Below are 19,149 nucleotides of genomic sequence, written 5' to 3' on the forward strand. Positions count from 1 at the left end.
TATTATTATCCCCATTTTACAAAGGCAGGAACGTTGGTCATAGAATAAGTGGCAGAGGCAGGATTTGAACTCAGTTCCGTCTGGTTTCAAAGCCCACACTCCAAACTGCAAATGACGCTGCCTCTACTTCAAGTATTTGAGTTGGAGTGATTTATTTTCTTTATGTCCAGGATGGTCTCCAAACCCCACCTCCTCATACCTCTTACTTCTGCTTTCCAAACACAGGCCCTGCTCCTCTTCTGCTTAGAATGAATGGCGGTGGATGCCTGGATGACATCCCTGGCGGCCTCCCACGGTGAGCTCTCCAGTCCAAACCAAATGGCGAGACAAAGCCCATTGGGGGTGTCATTTCCTCACCCCTCCAAAAGTAATTCAGTTGTTTCTGCTTGTCAAATACTTCTGTTTCCTCGCTAAGCCCGTATTAGTCATTGGGATATGTCAGTATGTGAATGGATTTACTGTGTTCCAACAGCTGCTGAGCTCCAAGCACATGCCCCACACATGGCAGAAACAGGAGCTGAGCGGGGGCGGGGGGCAGCAAACAACCAGGATCCCCGCAATTACGTCTAGGCCCTGAGATGGGAGAGAGAATGTGAGGAGGAGAAACTGTCAATCCTCTATTCAGAAGTGATCTGTCCCCATGTAGCCCCCACCTTGGCAAAGTGATGAGGACATTTTATGTATGGGGAGAAGACAACCCTATAAAAATTTCCTCTCTGAGGCATGGATCGTCCCCACTCGGAACAGAGCCCATCTGTCCAACAGTGTCTGAAATAGCACTGGACTGCCAGCAAAGGAGTGTCCATTGTCACATGCACATTTGGACCGCAGGTAGTCCACATGGGGCCCTGTAATTCAAGTCAAAACAGCCTCTTCTGTGACAGGGAGGCGGGGAGTGAAAGTGGTAGTTGTGATTTCAACAACCTGGAGGATTGTTTTTCTAAGCATTTCTGCCAGTGGCCACTGAGGATTCTTTGTGTGCGGCACCTGCAGGAGATCTCGAAATTTAGGCAGCGATCAAATTCCAAATTAAACACCTAGGCACTGCTGATGAGCTGGAGAGGTACCCCGGTTGTACAGACCTGCGTTTAGGAAAGACCAGTATTTGACTGTACTTGCTGCCTTTATGGAAACCCTCCTAAAAGGCTTTCCCAACATTACGAATTAGATGCTGGGGTTTAAAACTAGCTGGCCAACAGAGCTCAGGAAATAGTCTGCTTTGAGACTCTGGCCTCAGCATTTTCTAGAGTGGGCTATTATCCAGTTACGTGGAGATTTGTTTTTACTGTTTTTACACAGTGGGACCTTTAGCTTCCATCTGGCCTTTTGTGACTCCTTTTTCAGAGATGAGCAGTGGTCAGATGGTAGCAAACACTTTCTCCTTTCCCGAATACTAACTTTAATATTAGTGAGGGAAAGAATCAAGATGGTGTCCTCCGGGATTGAGGTTTATAAAAGATTTCTTATGGTGTGTCATCGTAGCTTAACATGGGCTGTCAGACTACGGGCTTCATATCCTGAACCTGTGCCTCTCTGACCTTGGGACCTTGGGCAAATGACTTAGCATCCTCAAGTCTCAGTTTCTTCATCTATAAAATGGGGATAATGGTCATGAGAACTAACTTGTTAGATTGTTTTGTGAATTTAAATGAGTCGATTAACAAAATGCTTAATACAGTACTTGGCACATATAAGCACTTAATACATTACTAGAGTATTGTCTAAAGATGAAGACGGAAATAGTTTTTTGATGTTTCTTTTTGTTCACTTCTCCCTCCTGAGGGAGTGTAAGGTTCACTCTTCAGTTTTGGGGTGCTGGAATTTGAGCACAAACACAGGCCCCAGAAATGCAGAAGGCCAAGCCATTGTGAGGTCAGTGGGGAAAAGCCGAGGTACAGACAATGGAGAGATGAGGCACCAACCTTGGGCTTGGTGGCCAGAGGTGCAGAGAGGGACAATGTCCAAACGAACAGGCCAGGGACAAGTTAGGGGTATAGGTAGCGGTCCCAGATGATTGCTCTTTGGGGTGCTTGGGTAGATAACGTTAGGTTTTAGGGATGGCAGAAATGAGGTGGATTTTTTTTGAAGTTTGTAGTAAAATATATACATAACATAAACTTGACCATTTTAACCATGTTTAAGAGTGTAGTTCATTCAGGTCATTAGGTCATAAGAATACTGCCATTGTTGTATAACCATCACCACCATCCATTTCCAGAAAGTTTTTATGTTCCCAAGCTGAGACTCTGTACCTACTAAACAGTAACTCCCCATGTCCCCCTCCCCGGCCCCTGGCAACCACTGTCCTGTTTTCTGACTCTATGAAGTTGATGACTCCAGGAACCTCATGTAAGTAGAATCGTACAATATTTATCCTTTTGTGATTGACTTCTTTTACTTAGCATAAGTTTGTCAATATTGTAGCATGCGTCAGAATTTTCTTCTTTTTAAGGCTAAGTAATATTTTAGTGTAAGGATAGACCACATTTTATTTATCCATTCATCTGTCGATGGACATCTGGGTTGTTTCCGTCTTTGGCTACTGTGAATAATGCTGCTGGAAATACTGACACACAAGTTTGAGCCCCTGCTTTCAATTCTTTTGGGTCTGTACCCAGAAGTGGAATTACTGGATCATATGGTAATTCTATGCTTAGTTTTCAGAAAAACCGTTATACCATTTTCCATAGAAGTTGCACCATTTTACACCCCCACCAGCAGTGCACAAGGGTTCCAATTTCTCACCGATACTTATTTTCTGTTTTTAAAAAATTTGTATCGAGAATTGCCATCTTAATGGGTGAGAAATGGTATCTCATTGAGGACTAATATTTAGAGGAGTCATTAAAGAATCAGTCTCTAAACAAAAGTTACAACCAGCACAATGCTTGGCACATGCTGAATTTTTAATAACTGACTCTCCTTTAAGGAGCTGGCAATTGGAGTGTATAGGACCAAATCATTTGTACTCTCTGGATTCTTAGCTCTTCCTGGGTTTAGACCCTACTTGGAGACAGGTGGCAACCTTGACAGTGAGATTTTATGGCACCAAAATGCCCATCTGGCTCCAAAGGTGGCCTTTGTCTGGTGGACTGACATCCCCAGCATGAAGGTTACCGGAAGGTTAACATGGAACCGAGTCACTGGGAAGAGCAGCACAACACGCCAGTGTGAGTGCCTGGCTGGCTGTCACCTGGCAGAGTCCTGGGACGTGGTCTGGGCATGCATGTTGGGAAAGGCAGGGAGAAGGTCTGAAGCTGGAGACCTTGTTCAGGCAGCAGAAGCCAAGCAGCCTGGGATGGAAAGGAAGGCCTCTGACAGTCCAGGGGTAGTGGACTGTTTAGGGCCAGCACTTGTGTTGCTGGGGCAGTAGCTGCAATAGGGGAAATGTCCCCACTCATGTCATAATTCCTATGTGGCTTCTCCATACCTTTGTGTGATTCCCACTCACTCCATGACCCCATTGGTGTCTCCATCTCCCATTTACTTTTTTTCTCTCCTGTCCTGAATGTACCCTGAGCTCATATCTCTACTTCCTAGCTTCCTCCCACTTCTTTGGGCTTTAGTACTGATATTTTTCACCATCTGGGTCTTTACTAGAAAATCTAAAAGGCTTGATTCATCCTTGTTCTAGATGGAAAGTAGCTTCAGGCTAAATGTGCCAAGTGGGATTTAGAGCAAAAGAAGGATTCTGGAGAACCCAGGTATTTGTTCTTTCTATATTTGTGAACACATTGTTGTCAGAAGGGCTATGGCAGTTGATGGGGATACAAGTGACAGAGGTACTCACTCCCACTCTTTTTTTTTTTTTTTTTTAAAGATTTTATTGGGGAAGGAGAACAGGACTTTATTGGGAAACAGTGTGTACTTCCAGGATTTTTATTCCAAGTCAAGTTGTTGTCCTTTCAATCTTAGTTGTGGAGGTTGCAGCTCAGCTCCAGGTCCAGTTGCCATTTCTAGTTGCAGGGGGCACAACCCACCATCCCTTGCAGGAGTCAAACCGGCAACCTTGTGGTTGAGAGGACGCGCTCCAACCAACTGAGCCATCCGGGAGCTCAGCGGCAGCTCAGCTCAAGGTGCCATGTTCAATCTTAGTTGCAGGGGGCACAGCCCACCATCCCTTGAGGGACTCGAGGAATTGAACTGGCAACCTTGTGGTTGAGAGCCCACTGGCCCATGTGGGAATGGAACCGGAAGCCTTCGGAGTTAGTAGCATGGAGCACAAACCGCCTCAGTCACCGGGCCGGCCCTCACTCTAACTCTTGAGGAGTCTGTTGTGTGGCCAGAAACACAAATGTGGAATCCAGTGGTGTGGACAGTTTAAGTGTGATGGGTACTATAATGAAGGTCATATAGGGAACAACAGGGACACAAAGGTGCAGTTGGGGGTGGGTGGGTCAGGAAAGGCTTCAAAGAGGTGACACACAATACACTCAACTCTGGTACAGCATGACATAATTGGGGTTTGGAACCTTCCACAATCCAGGAACCCATGGTGCTATTCTATATATGGAATTATTTCTCGACTTAATTTTCTTATTGTGCATTTATGTGTTAAGAGAGACCATGTGTTGGACAATGAAAGGTCATCATGTGGTGTTCCAGGTAGACTTTCACACCCTGGGTCCGGTAACACAGCAGATACTACACACGTCTCCCTATGGCTCATTCCTTCCAGGACTCTGTGGGGGGGTTTGGGGGGGGGTTGCAAACTGATGTGTATGCTTTGAAAATGCCGTGTGGAGAAACATATCAGGTTAGCATCAGGTAGACAGCGTTTCTTGTTTACTTAGGGGTGGTCAAAGAATCCAAGTGTATATCGAAGAAACTTCAGCTATTGGATTGATCAAAAGGAAAAGGAAATGATGTTAAAACATTATACTTTACAACTCACGAGTAAACGAGAAATCCAAGGGAATTTCATTGGGAAATTTTCATTGCAGTTCAAACTTTAGGCATTAAAATGCATTGAAAATGGAAACAAACATCACCATGAACTAAATTCAAGTGGCTCCCTTTGACAAAATAAAGAACATTGTTAATCATTAGTACTACAGAATTTTTCAGGCCCTTGAGAACTGGGATCCAGAAATCCAAATCAAGTTTAAAACAGCATGACCTCCATTATATACGATTTGAATAAGAGACTGGTTAGGGGTGTGCTTAATGTTTCATTTATTTATAATCATCCTGCAAATCTCTACTGCGTATATTCCACCAGCCCCCCAAATGTATTCATCCCCCCTTTCGAAAGCTGGCATATACACTTAAGGTTAGTGATAATAACTAGTAAATCCATTGTTACAAACGCTGCAGCTGCGAGTGCAGCGTTTCATTGTCAATTCAGCAAATATTTTAAAAACAAGATTTAAATTTGTTTTGCAAGTTGTAAATCTACGTGTTGTTTTATTGTAAAAAGAAAATGTAATCTTTTCTTTATTTTTTATTTTGGAGATACCATCGCATAGCTTTTTGTAAGTCCAGATATTGGCCAAAAAAAAAAAAAAAAGAAAAGCTTTAAAGTGACTGCTAGTGATTTTTAGACAGCGTTTTATTCAACTATTTTCTCCTATTTCTAAAATACATAGAAAAGCGATATGCCTGCTTTCTTGAAAGATTTTCCAGGGCTTTACCCTTCAAGTGAAGTGATCCTGAATTCAGTCTGGTTGTCAGTTTCATTAAGAAGGAAGTAGCTCATCTAGGTAACAAATACCCTTCAGCAACGGTCTGTCATGCTGACAGTGGTGCTTGCAAGGAGTACCCAGATGGCGGAAGAAGCTTTCTAACTACAGTTGGAAATATTCTAAGAATAATTCATTTATTTTAGAGTGTGTGATGGTAGATTTTTGTTTTTTTGTTTTTTTCTTTTTTAAAGACTTCTTTGTGAGCGTGGACTTTTCTTAGGTAGCAAAGTGAAATCTTCAAGGCTTGGGCCTCTGTGACAGTCACAGGTTTAGCAGACTCTCCCAGTGCTCTCCCATGAGGACAGTTACATCCAGTTTCCACCTCACATTCCTTATTTTATCGCATATAACCTCCCGATGGGAACACTATGCGCACATATTTAACAAACATATACTTGTAGTTCCTTACGGTTTAGCAGCAATGTCTTTTCTCTCAAAAGTAAGATATTTTTGAATGATGTATTGACTAGGAAATTATGGGTCAGGGATGTGTCTAGGATCAGGTGGTTCAGGTAAGAAGGAAGGAAGTTTTGAAGATGTTAGAAACCCTTGTTGACATTTTGGGCTGTCAGCTTGGCTAACTGGTAAAATGAAGAAAGATAGTTTCATTTCCTAATAGAAAGGTGATGTGGGCTAGAGGAATATTTAATAATTTGGTGATCAATACTTTCAACTGGATAGTTGAAGCACAGGAGACACTTGCCAACATTTTGTTGAAGTCCCTCATATAAAAATCCAAATCATAAATTAATTCCAAGTGAATGGCATACTTCTTAGTTTGCCAAAATTATAAAATGGTCGATAGTAAAATAATGTGACCGGAGCAGTAGACAACGAGACTGACCCTGGATGTCCTGTCCGGTCATGGAACATGAGAACTATTGTGTGTTTGGGGGGTTTGGCAGGGGAGGGCTTGGGAGGACATACTATTTTGGGTGCTCCATGTTAGCCAGGAGTCATGGGAATTTGCCCACCCTGTTTATGTCTGAGTTTGAATGGTTACACGTAGGTTCTGTATGTGATTTTAATGTCTTTCTTGGTTTGAAAGAGTCTTTGCACAAAAGTGCTTTTGAGGAATATCTGCATAAGCTGGGAGCCATTTAGGAAACTGTCATAGAGATTCTTCCAGCTGCATGGGCAAGGGAGAGCTACTGCAGGAAAAGGGGCAAACGCATTGGATTAGCAAAAGTAATAGCCCAGGAAAGGGGGAATGAGTTGGTCTTACCACCATGTGGCCAACAAGGCATGCTCCAAGCTTGCGATGGCAAGGAGCATTTTTAGGAAGGGGAGATAACCACATGACTTTCTTTCCTGGTAAAGCATACAAAGTGCAGATTTGACCAGAGGTGGCCAAATCAATGCCAAGCTTCTCTTTGGAGAATTAAGGCCATGGAAATGAGGAAAAAGATGCAGAGAGCAAAGACAGTGGATGGGATAAAAGTGAAAAGACTACTGCAGTGCTTTCCAACCTTTTATCCACAGTGGCACACAGAGAAAACAATATTTTTATAGCAACTGGGCAGCTCTTGGCAGGAAATGACTAGCTTGGAAGCTCCAGCCATTCCTGGCCCTGTTTAGCAACCCAAGAGTTGAGGAGATGAGAGGCTCAGGCATACATCTGTAACCCATTCTTTCATTGTGATTGGGGAAACTCTGGTCTGGTGAGCATCATGAATACACAGTGACAAGTTGGAGGTCATGGAGCCCTTTTAGAATATGATGAAAGTTATGGGCCTCTCTCCCCAGAACGACCATGATGTATATACACATAGAATTTTGCTCACAACTTCAAAGGATTTGTGGAAATGCTCAAGTCTACTTCTGGACCTCTGGACAAGAATTCTTGCATTAGATAATTAATCAAGGAAAGAGTGTTGATGAAGAAATGAAGGCAAAGTCATATGGATAAATTCAGCAAATCAGATAAAAAAAAACCCACCTAAAGAAGGACAGAATCACAGACCCATAGGGTTTTAAAAGACCTTTCTATAAAACTCTGGCTTTGGAAATGGTTCAAAGCCTGGGACGCCAAGCAGAAAATATCCAGGCCATGTAATTAGATACAAACAATTGAGGACATTGCAGTGGTTGAGCAGGTTGCTTATCTCTACATTGTCTGCTTTTGAAAGGTATTAGTGTTAACTTGGTCCAGGTGATTGTTTGGTATATGGTCAGTTCAGTGGCACAGTTTTAATTTCTAAATCCCTTTCTTCCAAAAATTTTTCAAATGGAAGCTTCTTTAACTTCCTCACTATGCGTGGCAGAATGGGGAGGGTCTGGTGAAAGACGCCTTGGCATGGACTTCCAAGTTTGACAGGGGCTGCTTGGGTAGTTTTTGCCCCCAGGGCTCTGCTACTTGGTTCACAGTCATTTTCACTTGCCCAAATAAGCCCATATGTACTCTCAAAGCACCTAGAATGCTATGATGACAGGTACTCAAAACAAGACATTCAGGGCTAAACGCCTTACCAATTATTTCTGAAACAAAATAAAAACCAGATCGAAAAGACTAAATGGTGAGTAAGGGATGGTGCATCAGTGTTACCTTGAATAATGTATGACTTCTGTTAGTTTAATCTCAGGTCTCACATCACGTGAAAGTTGTGTCTTTGCAAAATACAGCCTGGAGGGAAATTTTGCCAGTGTCGTGCTCTGGTGAGTTAATACGCATTTAAACAGTTTTTGTAACAGATTATTTACCAACGGGAACAGAATGCCTTGGCAAGGCATGCCTTGGAGAGAGCTGTTCTATCACACTAGCTAATTCCATTATTTCGAAATAATTTCCACATACCTCCTAGTTCTTGTAGGTTCTCTCAAACTCTTCCCTCTACTGGTGAAAGGAAAGAACTGACATGTAGGTGAGATTATGTTGCCCTCTGGTGTCAGCCAATCCAAAAGAAAGAGCTAGAACTCCGGAAGGGGATCAGAAGTAGAAGGAAGTAGAAAGAAGATACTCGATGCCAGGAGAAAGATGGAGAGATGAAGAGGGAAGAAGGGAGGTAAGCCTGGCAAGCTATACCCATTGGATCTCCTTCTTGCTGGTGAACAACAGGATTTCGACTCCTCATCTGGCTGAGGAGTAGAGTGCTCCCATCAGAGCTATTTCCCTGATGACCGTGGAGTCTCTGTGATCTGTGACGGGCAACAATAGGTTCATGGAGAGATGGGGCTTGGCCCTTCTCTTTGGGGAACCGATTTGGAAGAGAACTGAGTTATGGTTAACTATCAGAATTGCAGGTTCCTGTCTGAGGACTCACATCTTCATTGAGAGGGAGACCGAGACTGCCATCCCTTTTAGGACTGTCCAACAATCCCCCCAAATGGGGGCTGGGCCCCACTGTCTAGCTCTTTAGTGTAAGCGTGGACGTGAGGGCCTTGGTGGTGGTGGCTTGATGGTGACAGTCCCACTGGTGCCTGGAGCTCCTCCTTGCCCCAGCTCTTCCCCTTTTGCCCTGCTGTCAGGCTTGGCCCACGCTGGCTGTGCTTGTTGGGCATATAAGCAGCCTATTAAATCTTGAGTCATTTTAAGATGGATCTGTCCTGTCATTGACTTTTTATGCTCTATATAGGACAGACGTGTCTTCTTGCTACAAACTGTGGAAAGTCAGTGAAATATTGACAGTTTTTCTTTAAAAACAATCTATTTAAAGAAATCAAGGAAACCTAGAGCAAAGATGTGGGCAAAGTCTGGACAGAGGCATGGAGAGGTCAAGCATTCCATCTTTGGTCAAGACTAGAGGAGCTAATGGAGCCATGGAAAGGAATCCCTCGGGGAGCAGAGCCCAGAGCAGAACAGGGATGCTGGGTTACTGGAAAGGGGCAGGAAGTGAGACAAAGAAGGGAAGTGAAGTTGAGAGAAGGACGCCTCATCAGGCGCAAGTTCCTTTTGTAGATTCTTCCAGGATCTTTAAATCCTAGTTCAAAAGATAGTCAGGCTAAGAGTTCTGATGTATTCCCCAGGCTGGCAGAACTCTTGAGTGAAAGAGGATTAGTAGCCTAGCATTTAGCACCCAGTAAATTCAAGACAAATTATTGAATGAATGAGTGAAATATTGCAACTGATACTGTTATTTGTTTTCAGACAGAGGGATTGTAGATGGATGTTAAATAAGAAAAAAAAAGGAAAACAGATTCTTTTTCAACACTCTCCCCCTCCCCCCTAACGCCCATGTAAGATGCTCAGGTTAGGGCTAGTTAGATTTGTGGAAACTATGAAAGACTAGAAAACATAAGAGAAGTTTAGCGGGAGAAAAGAAAACCAGTAGAATAATTTTCAAAGATAGCTAATTCACAGATTTTTAAATCAATTTATTTAATAATTATGAAATTGAAACAGAAGTAAGCACAATAACAGTTGTTTCCTCAAACTCTGTTCTATAGGCAAGGCTTTGCATTTGGGGGTTGAGTCAGGAACCCAACCGGGGCACTTCCTGTTTTTGTCCCCAGCAATTCTCCCCACAGGGGAGACCAGCTCAGGTTAATGCATATGAATATCTAGGATTGGATTTTTGAGCAAAGAAGCTGCAAAAGGATACTGAGCCAGTGTTGTGTGAGAGATCAGACCCGTTTACCTAGGTGCCTTCCGGGTGGTCTATGCCTTTGAACTTCTTGTCTTTGAGGACCCATCCACCTCAACCCACTTCCGTTGCATTTGTTCCCTCAGAGGAAGTGGCTGAGTTTATTCTACTCTAGCGCTGGCTTTGCCTGTAACCTCAGTGTTCTTTTCTAGAAAAAGATTTCGTAAAAAAAAAAAAAAAAAAAGAAAAAAAAAAAGAAAAAGATTTCGTGAGATTCCTTGTATTCAGACTAGGTTGTTCCTTAAGAAATCGATTCATTTTGGCTTCATTTTTATTTGTCAAAATATGAGCTATCCCACGACGGATCAATCATTTTGCTAAATCTTTCTCCTCCCTGCCCCGCCCCCATCTTTCTTTGTAAGTCAAAGCTATTTTGTATTACCCAAGCAACAAAATGATTTACAAAATGTAAGAGAGGGACAATCTATTCTGTGGTTAGAAGGCAATAAAAAATATTTATGTGTGCCTGGCTGATGCTGACTTTTGGAGAGCGTTCACTTGTAAACTGAAAGCTGGGGAAAATGAGAAATGAAAAGGCAGCCCTCAGGGTTCTAATTCTGAGTACACATCTTCTTAGGAAAAAATAAATCCTCATTTATTTGGTTTCAGAATCTGTATTTGTCAACCGAAGCTGTTAACTTGGAACCCTCTGTTAGTAATGCTGTGCAGAGTTGTAGCTGATTTTCATAAAGCTGATTCTCAGAACTGGGGCTTGGAGATTGCAGTCAGGGGGAGAGGCCCTGGGGGTGGTGGTGTCAATCCTTAAAAGGCAACACGGCTGGTTTCCTGGGGCACAGGTGGGGGCAAGAGGGCTCTGAGATTCGAACTCTTCCTAGGCCTCATCTTTCCCTTTATCTTCCTCCCTCTCTCAAATAATAATGCCCCTCTAAAATATTTTTTAAATTGAAAAAAAACAGACGATGATGAAGGCTTGTTTCATTCTCCTACCCGTGGCATCATTCACCTTGCTGAGCCCTAACTGCAGCCCAATGTTGGGTGTGCTGGAGATTTAGGGCAGCTGGGCTCGCATTGTAAACCTGCTTACACCCTGGCTGATGAATCAGTAGTAAAGCTTTGCTCTGTAATATTTGTACGGAAAATGCAATGTTTGCACAATAAAGCTCTCCAGATTTTTAAGCCTTAGGAGTGAAGCCAGTTTACAATCAGTGATAACAGGTTTCCCTCACTGCCATTACCACAAATAGTATCTTATTTCAGCAAAATGGTGGCAACCAGCAGGAGGGCCAACAATACAGATTTTAATCAGAAAATTTAATTTTATATACAATTCACAGTTGTGCACGGTGAGAAATGTTTCTCACTGCATGAACTTTCAGGACTCAGCTCTGAGCAAAAGGAGTTTCAATTTATGTAACGCCTTTCTCAGCAAACAATACCCCTAAGCACTTCCTTGGTAATATATGGCTTAAAATTACCCAGGATATTTATTTGGAGCAATTAAAGGAAGCGGCTGCATTCCACACAAATCCGTTTTTAATGTAGACATTAAATTGGCCAAGATTTCAATGCTGAGTTTCTCTCCCGCTGCACTGTGTTTTCTGCCCGGATTTGCTCCCTTGTAAAGCAACTTTCCGCCTGGGCTCATTTTGTTTCCCAGCTGACTTGTAAACTCTCAGAAGAGAAGCCTAATAGCCATGGAGCTATTGACAGTCTTTACATGAAGAGCCCTGGGTTTGGTGGAGTTGACTTGCAGGCTCAGCTCAGGAAGCGGGATGGGCACAGGGAAGAGAGGAGGGTCACAGGCTGTTCCGTGGATAACTGAGAAATGCCAGCCCTTGACTAATTTGCTGTCCTTGAGCATGAGCTATGTCCAAAAGATGCAAGGCTACTTTCTCTGGGTGGGGAAAGCAGGATCTGCTCCTCTGTGTGATGCTAGGGGGACATCACATACGTACTTGGTAAGAGCAGGTTGTGACACAATCAGAGGGGTGAGGCGGGGGTTGGAGTCAGACAGAGAGGAGAGGCAGAATCAGAAAGGGTTAGGCAGGAGTCAGAGAGGATTAGAGAGTCAGAGTGGGGCGGATGAAGCAGAGATAGAAGGCCAAGGCTAAGCTTCTCAGGGACCAGCCCTCCTGATTGAAGAGGGGACAGGAACTCATGTTTGAGGCCTTCATACAGACGTCCAGTTGGGAGGAGGTAATGAAAGTGGCTCCAGAAATAGAGGTAAGTCAGCTCTGAGTTAAGAGAAGCTAGAGAACGCATGGGTGGCCAGATGGCTCAGTTGGTTAGAGTGCGAACTCTCAACAACAAGGTTGCCAGTTCGATTCCCACATGGGATGGTGGGCTGTGCCCCCTACAACGAAATATTGAAAACAGCGACTAGACTTGGAGCTGAGCTGCGCCCTTCACAACTAGATTGGAGGACAATGACTTGGAGCTGATGGGCCCTGGAGAAAAACACTGTTCCCCAATATTCCCCAATACAAATTAAATAAATAAATAAACATATATATACACACACATACATACATATATATATATATATATATATATATATATATACATACATATTTTTACATATGTATATATACACATTTCCTTCCAGTCTTAAAAAAAAGAGAGAGAGGAGCTGGAGACGGTCCTGTCCACCTGGCCCATCCCCAAAGGCACCAAAGGCACCTCTCTGGGAGTCAAATGTCCCCTCCCATAGGGACTGGGTGGAGTCTCTGCGTGGATGGGGATCCTTTCATTCCCCATCCCTCACCCCTCCTACCAGTGCTCCACTGCTGGCCTTTACTCTTCCCAAGTGACCTTGAGTCCATCAACAGTTAATGTTGAGTGGGGGGCAACAGTGGCTTAAACAGGAGCGTCAGGAGCCTCCCAGCCCTGTTTTATGTTATGCCAGGACCCTGGCAGAGGAGTCATGAAGGCACTGTGCCTGGCTGGGGGAAGACAGAGCTGGGCTTAGCAATGATGGCATCCACCATTGACTGAGAGCCCACTCCAGCTGCGTACAGCTACATATGACATTTAATCCTTGCAGCGATCTGGGAGGCAGGTCCTATTTACCCAAGAGGAATTGGAGGCTCAGAGAGGGATAAGTAACTTGCATAGCTGAGGTCACAGAGGTAGCTAGTGGCCATGGACCCACAAGGGGAGGCAAAGTAGAACCTGCTCCATTGTATTCTCTCAGGAGTCAAGGTTGACAGGGCATTTTGGGAGCTGGGCTTCAGTCATGTGAGAAGGGCAGTCATACGGGTGGCTCCTGTGGCAGGGGACTGGGGAAAAAAACCTTGAGGCCCAGAAGGTAAGATTCAGTCCAGAGACACCAACAGACCCTGGTTAGCAGTCACTGCCTGGGGCCCTGTTTAGAAAGCATTTCTGAGCCTGAATTTAGACACAATTAGAAAAAACACTGAGGTTGATTAGTAATGTCTGTCCTGGACCAGGGAGGGGAAGTAGTCGTTGTTTAGAATGAATTTACAATACAATCCTGGTTTAGGTGTTTCTTTGCTTTAAGAATTGTTTTCATCCGGTCAGGTGCTCATTATTTTCCACAAACAGGAATCTAACCTTTCCTTCCCTTAGTAACCTGAGTCCTCAGCTTTGAAGTTGCTTTTGGTCACAAGTCCTTTTAGGGAAGAATAATCAGACATGCACAAAGAGAAACCCAAACAGAGAGTTCTTAATGAGAGTTTAAAATGCAGAGAACAGAGGAAATATTTATTTCATGTATATTTATATTTGGTACTTAGTTCAAGTCTGGCACTACCATGAATGTTTTACAGGATATTAACTCATTTACTCTTCATAACAACACTGTGCTACAGCTCTCCGTGTTATACTCATTTTTACAAATGGGACAATGAAACCCAGAGAGGCTAAGCAATGTGTCCAAGGTCATACAGCTTTGTGAACTCCGGCAGTCTGATGCCAGTCTACTTGAGTAAATGACAGTGAACTGCTTCTCTATCGTGTACATATTTTTGTTTTCCTTTCTGTGTGGTATTGTGCTTTCTATGCTTCATGTTTGTTTTCCAGACTACACTGTGAACTTTGAAGGAAGGGATTATGTTTCACTACGACACAGAAAAGGAGCTGAAACATGAGTACTGACTATTAGTGGTAGATTTTAGGAATCAATCACATTTGTATTTGAATCATTTTTCTATTTGTGTGTCTGGCTCCTCCAGGACAGCAAGCTTTTAGGGATGGGACTCAGTTACATATTTCTGTATCCCCAGCATCTAACACAATACGGAGGAAAACATCTCTTATTTTTTCATTAATTCATTAACTGATGAATTCAACAAAAATTTATTAAGGGCAACTACCACACTAGATCTCTGAAATGAACAAATTAGACAAACTTTCTGTCTCTGTAGTTTAATTTTAACCTCACAAGAATAGATATAGAAAAATTATGTCAACAGTCTTTAAATTTGACACATATGTCCGTTTTACAAAGAATAATACTAGCTTATTTGTTATTGCAAATTATCAATTCCCTCCTTACTATACCGTGTGAGAAATAAAGTTGCAAACAGTCATTTTATTCCTACTTTCCTTACCAAGGGACATTGGTTGCCCGTTTTAGTCAGATCTAATATTTAAAGTTAAGAGAGAGCCCTTTTGGTATGGTCAGTGGAAGAATTATTGGGCTTCCACAACGTGAGGGCGGGCTATTCCATCTCCTTTTGTTATGTGAAAAGCTTCAAGCATTATTAAGTGAAGACAGATAGTACACTTGCCTTTTGGTATTTCTGTGAAGGCTTGCTTGCAGCATGCTGCTTGGAAGCAGGAATGATTCCACAAATGGTCAGACACGCACCCTCCTCCAAACCGCCCTTGGCACCAGGTCCAGGTGTCTAAACAGAGCAGACTGGCCCTCTGCCCTGGAAGAAGGAATGCTGAGATTGGGGAGTGGAGCATTACATTTTTCAGGATCTCTTTTTCTACCACGGAGGTAGGATCTTAAAAATGTCCTCTACTGCTTTTTTGATCCTCTAAGGCTACTAATTGCATCAGAGGTTCCCCCTTACAGAGAAGGAAAATGCTGTTTCCAAGAACTCACAAGGAATGAGTGGCAGAGCTGAAACTGGAACTCAGGTCACTTCCTGTGAGTCCTGAGTGCTTTCCTTTCCCTGGCACAGCCAAGGCTGTCCTCCTGGTGAGGGGACATGACCACAGTCAAGTCAGAAGGAGCCCCTTGGCAGCTCATGCCCAGAGACCTGGCAGCAGAATGTTTCAGCTTATAGGAAAATTTTCTGGTGGGGCTTCTCTATTCAGGGTCATAGGGTGTAATCATATAATGATCAAAAGCAGGGCTTTACAGATTTTTATTCGTAATTAGCTGCAACCTGAGTTTTAAAAATTTGATATAGGTACGTATATATTTAATGAAAAATTTGGAAATATAAAAATGTAAAAGGAAGTAAAAATAAAAAATCACCTATAGTCTTGTCATCCAAACATAGTAGTTGCTAACTTTTTGGTGTGTTTTCTTCTGATGTTATGATTACTTTTTAACACGGTTGTACTCACATTGTAATAATAATAGGCACTAACATTTGTCAAGGACCTACTATGTGTCAAATATGGTTATTTATATGTATTAACTCATATAAGTCTCATAAAAATCCTATGAGGTAGTTACTATTACCTCTATTCCACAGAAAATAAAAACAAGGCACAGGGAGGTTAGTATCTTGCCCGAGGTTCCTCAGCTAAGTGGGGGAGCCAGGAGGTTTAGCCTGCTATCTGTTTTTAAACTTGTCTTTATATTAAATGCATTTTCTTTTCTTCAGAAACACCAGCTTTAGTGGCTGCCTAATATTCCAGCAAGTAAATGTCCCACAGTTTACTTAACCAATCCTCTGTAATTTAAATAATGTAACTGAGAACTAAGTAGGGAATGAGGCTTTTTCTGTATTTAGGATCACAGCATTTCCTTAGCATAAATTCCTAGATCTGGATTTAAAAGGCACAACAAGATGACAATAAGTCTGTTGATACACATTGCCAAATATTTTTTAAGAGGAATGTACCTGGTCATACTGACACCAGCCCTGTGTATGCTGGTCCTTGGAGGTTATCACTCAAAAAATGATTAATGAATTTGATACGCAAAAAAAAAAAACCAACAACACAAAAAACAAACTTATTGTTTTCAGCAGTTCTTGCCATTAAAAATTTTAAATCTTTTTATAAACATTCTTTTTTTTATGGCTGCGTGACAATCTACCTCTAAGATACTTTTAGATTTCTTCCTTTTTTTGGTCTCAGACCTGGAAACAGTTCTTGGTTAATTTGTGTGTGTTTTTGTAAAGGATAATGAAGAATAATTAGAACAGAATTGGGGGTGAGGGCGGGGAGGGAGGGGAGAGAACACGAATAAGAAAAGCCTCCTCTGTCCACCCTGCTTTCACTTCTGATGAAACTACTGGACCACAGGAGCCTTAGGGCCACCTCCAGGATTACTCTCTTAGCCCTCACTAACACAGTGATGTTACTTACCACAGGCACATAATAGAAGCTCAATAAATATCTGCTGGAGGAGTGAATGAATGAATATATGCTACATAGGTCTGCCATATGTTAACCTACTGTCTGGTAGTAACTCTATACCTTTAATCATTGCATCTTAGTCCCTTGGTTTAAAAAAAAAAAAGGTTTGCATCTATGATCCCAGGTCCTGGCCTTATTAGGATCCTAGAAGAGTGGCCAACCAGAGGTCTTTTAGCCCAAGGCAGATAATTGAGATCAAAGCTTCCTGCATCTCTCAGGGGAGGTCCTGGTCTGAGAGAATCAGGCCCTCAAGTCAAAAGGACTGGAGCTCTCCTTTTACCTTGTGACCTGCAAGCACACCATCTCTGTACAGGGAAAAGGGAGAAGGAGGGAGATTAGGGGAATGGGGGGAAGGTGAGGAAGGTGTTGTCCTTGGGGGAGGCAGTGTGAGGGGAAGTGTTTACAAAGATGGCTCAAAGGCCCCCTGAACCCCTAGCTGAGGCTTCTTACTAGAAGGAGCTCTCTTGCTGTCTCGAAGCCATCAGAGATGGTGGCTAAACTCAATCTTATCTTCATGGGACTGTGGGAGTCACTCGAATGAGTTATTTGACATCCCTTTGCCTCCGTTTGAATAAAAACTGTACAGTGTAAAGTTCCACAGTTCAGGTATTTTGAGATCTTCAGATGACACTCAGACAAAAATTGCGTTTCGCTTATATGTTTTACATATATGTAAGAAAAAAAATTTCAGAATATGATACTGCCACCAAACAGGTCAAAATTTAAGTGAAATATATAGGAAGGCAGCCATCCATACAAATGTACCTTATTTTAAAAATTAAATGTGAAATAATTTTTGGCTATGTCTATTCCCACATCTTCAGTGATCAGTCAAGGGTGTGAATGCGTATAAAATTAGAAAGCATGTCACGTGGGAGGAATCAAGCAACTATTACAGAATTAGTGTGGCCCAAAACATAATTATGGAAACTTATTTAAGTAAGTTTGCTTTTTAAAGTTTAGCATGGCCAGGAGTTCCCAAATCATATTATAGTTATGTATTTTAGACTTCTAATATAAAAGGCACATTTAATTTTTCCGGGTTTTGTTTGTTTGTTTTTCACTTTTTAATCTGCAAAATGACAGGTCATATTTGAGTCTGATTTAATGAGTCTCTGTGGGGCCCAGACACTGGTATTAACGTACAGGTAATTCTAATATGCAGCCAGGGTCCAGAACCATGGGCCTAGATAATCTCTAAAGTCTTTCTTTGGCACCAAAATGCTGTGATTTCTATAATTTTAAAATTAAAATCAAAGTAAATTAAAAAATCAGATTCCACTCGCAGATAATTCTGCTGAAAAACATCTTCCTAAATTCAGGAGTCTAAGAATCCTAAAATGAAACTTCATAAGTGACCCAACCCCCGTGAAATATTTTGGGTAGATCTTATGAATTTGGAAAATATATGTTTGTCCACATTTCAATATTCCTAAATGAGTTTTAAGTCAATTACCAAAAAAAATAGTATTTTTCACCTTTGAGAGTCAAGATGTGGTCAAATTTTTGATTTCCAGGTGGAAATCAAAAGGATCAAATGAAAATGTTTATGTATAAAGATAGATGAGAAATGAAGATACTGAATCTTTGCTACCATGTTTCCCCAAAAATAAGACCCAGCCGGACAATCAGCTCTAATGTGTCTTTTGGAGCAAAAATTAATATAAGACCTGGTGTTATATTATATTATACTATATTATATAAGACCCGGTTTTATATTATAGTAAAATAAGACCAGGTCTTGTATTAATTTTTGCTCCAAAAGACACATTAGAGCTGATTGTCCGGCTGGGTCTTATTTTTGGGTAAACATGGTACTAGCTTGGGATGACAACTCGTGTGTGTGTGTGTGTGTGTGTGTGTGTGTGTGTGTTCACACATAAGCTTCTGATGGGGTCCAGGAGGAGCAGTTGATGTTGGGATAGTAACTCACATGGGCTACTGATTTCAAGGCAATGTGCACGTAATACCCCTTCTTCTTGAAAACTATGTCCCCAGAACCATCAAGTTTTTAAAATGTAGTTCAACTGGAGATGGTTTTTATTTTCTTGTTATGAAAGCTGGGTGTCCACACTAAGGACTCAGATGAGTACATCCCATGTCTACTGAGGAAGAACATCTGTGGCAAAGAGATGCTGAGGCTGTAATCTCTCATGAATAACTCAGGAAATAGATCTAGGTTTGGTATTTAGATTAGAATTACAAGTGAAAGAAGTAACATTACCATCAGAAATGTGCATTTCTAAAGATATTCATTTGAAAGTTTTGAAAAAAAGTCAAGCTCATGCCCTGGGGCTTCTGGGAGTATGTACAAAATACAATAATTAAATTAAGTCCAGCAGTTAAAATTCCTCATA

At 42.1% G+C, this 19,149-nt stretch overlaps 1 protein-coding gene and 1 long non-coding RNA gene across 7 annotated transcripts in view; one reads left to right on the forward strand and one right to left on the reverse strand.

Moving 5' to 3' along the window:
- The window catches only part of LOC308496551, a 97,272-nt gene that overhangs the window by 22,260 nt on the left and 55,863 nt on the right, over window positions 1-19,149 (forward strand). The window contains exon 2 of the long non-coding RNA XR_013993201.1: window positions 226-295. This is a non-coding gene — a long non-coding RNA (uncharacterized lncRNA). The remainder of the gene's footprint in view (window positions 1-225; window positions 296-19,149) is intronic.
- Window positions 3,817-19,149, reverse strand: part of CLYBL (citramalyl-CoA lyase) — a 236,765-nt gene continuing 221,432 nt past the window's right edge. For 2 of the 6 annotated variants that reach the window (XM_081046043.1, XM_081046041.1), the window contains exon 8: window positions 3,817-4,834. The gene's annotated coding sequence lies outside the window, so the exon portion shown is untranslated. Of the gene's footprint in view, window positions 4,835-9,961; window positions 10,413-13,894; window positions 15,121-19,149 lie in introns of those variants that run through there. The other 4 variants (XR_013993199.1, XR_013993200.1, XM_081046042.1 and 1 more) reach the window with 4 other exon arrangements.

Source organism: Rhinolophus hipposideros (genome assembly GCF_964194185.1).
Source record: "Rhinolophus hipposideros genome assembly, chromosome: 4".
NCBI lineage: Eukaryota > Metazoa > Chordata > Mammalia > Chiroptera > Rhinolophidae > Rhinolophus > Rhinolophus hipposideros.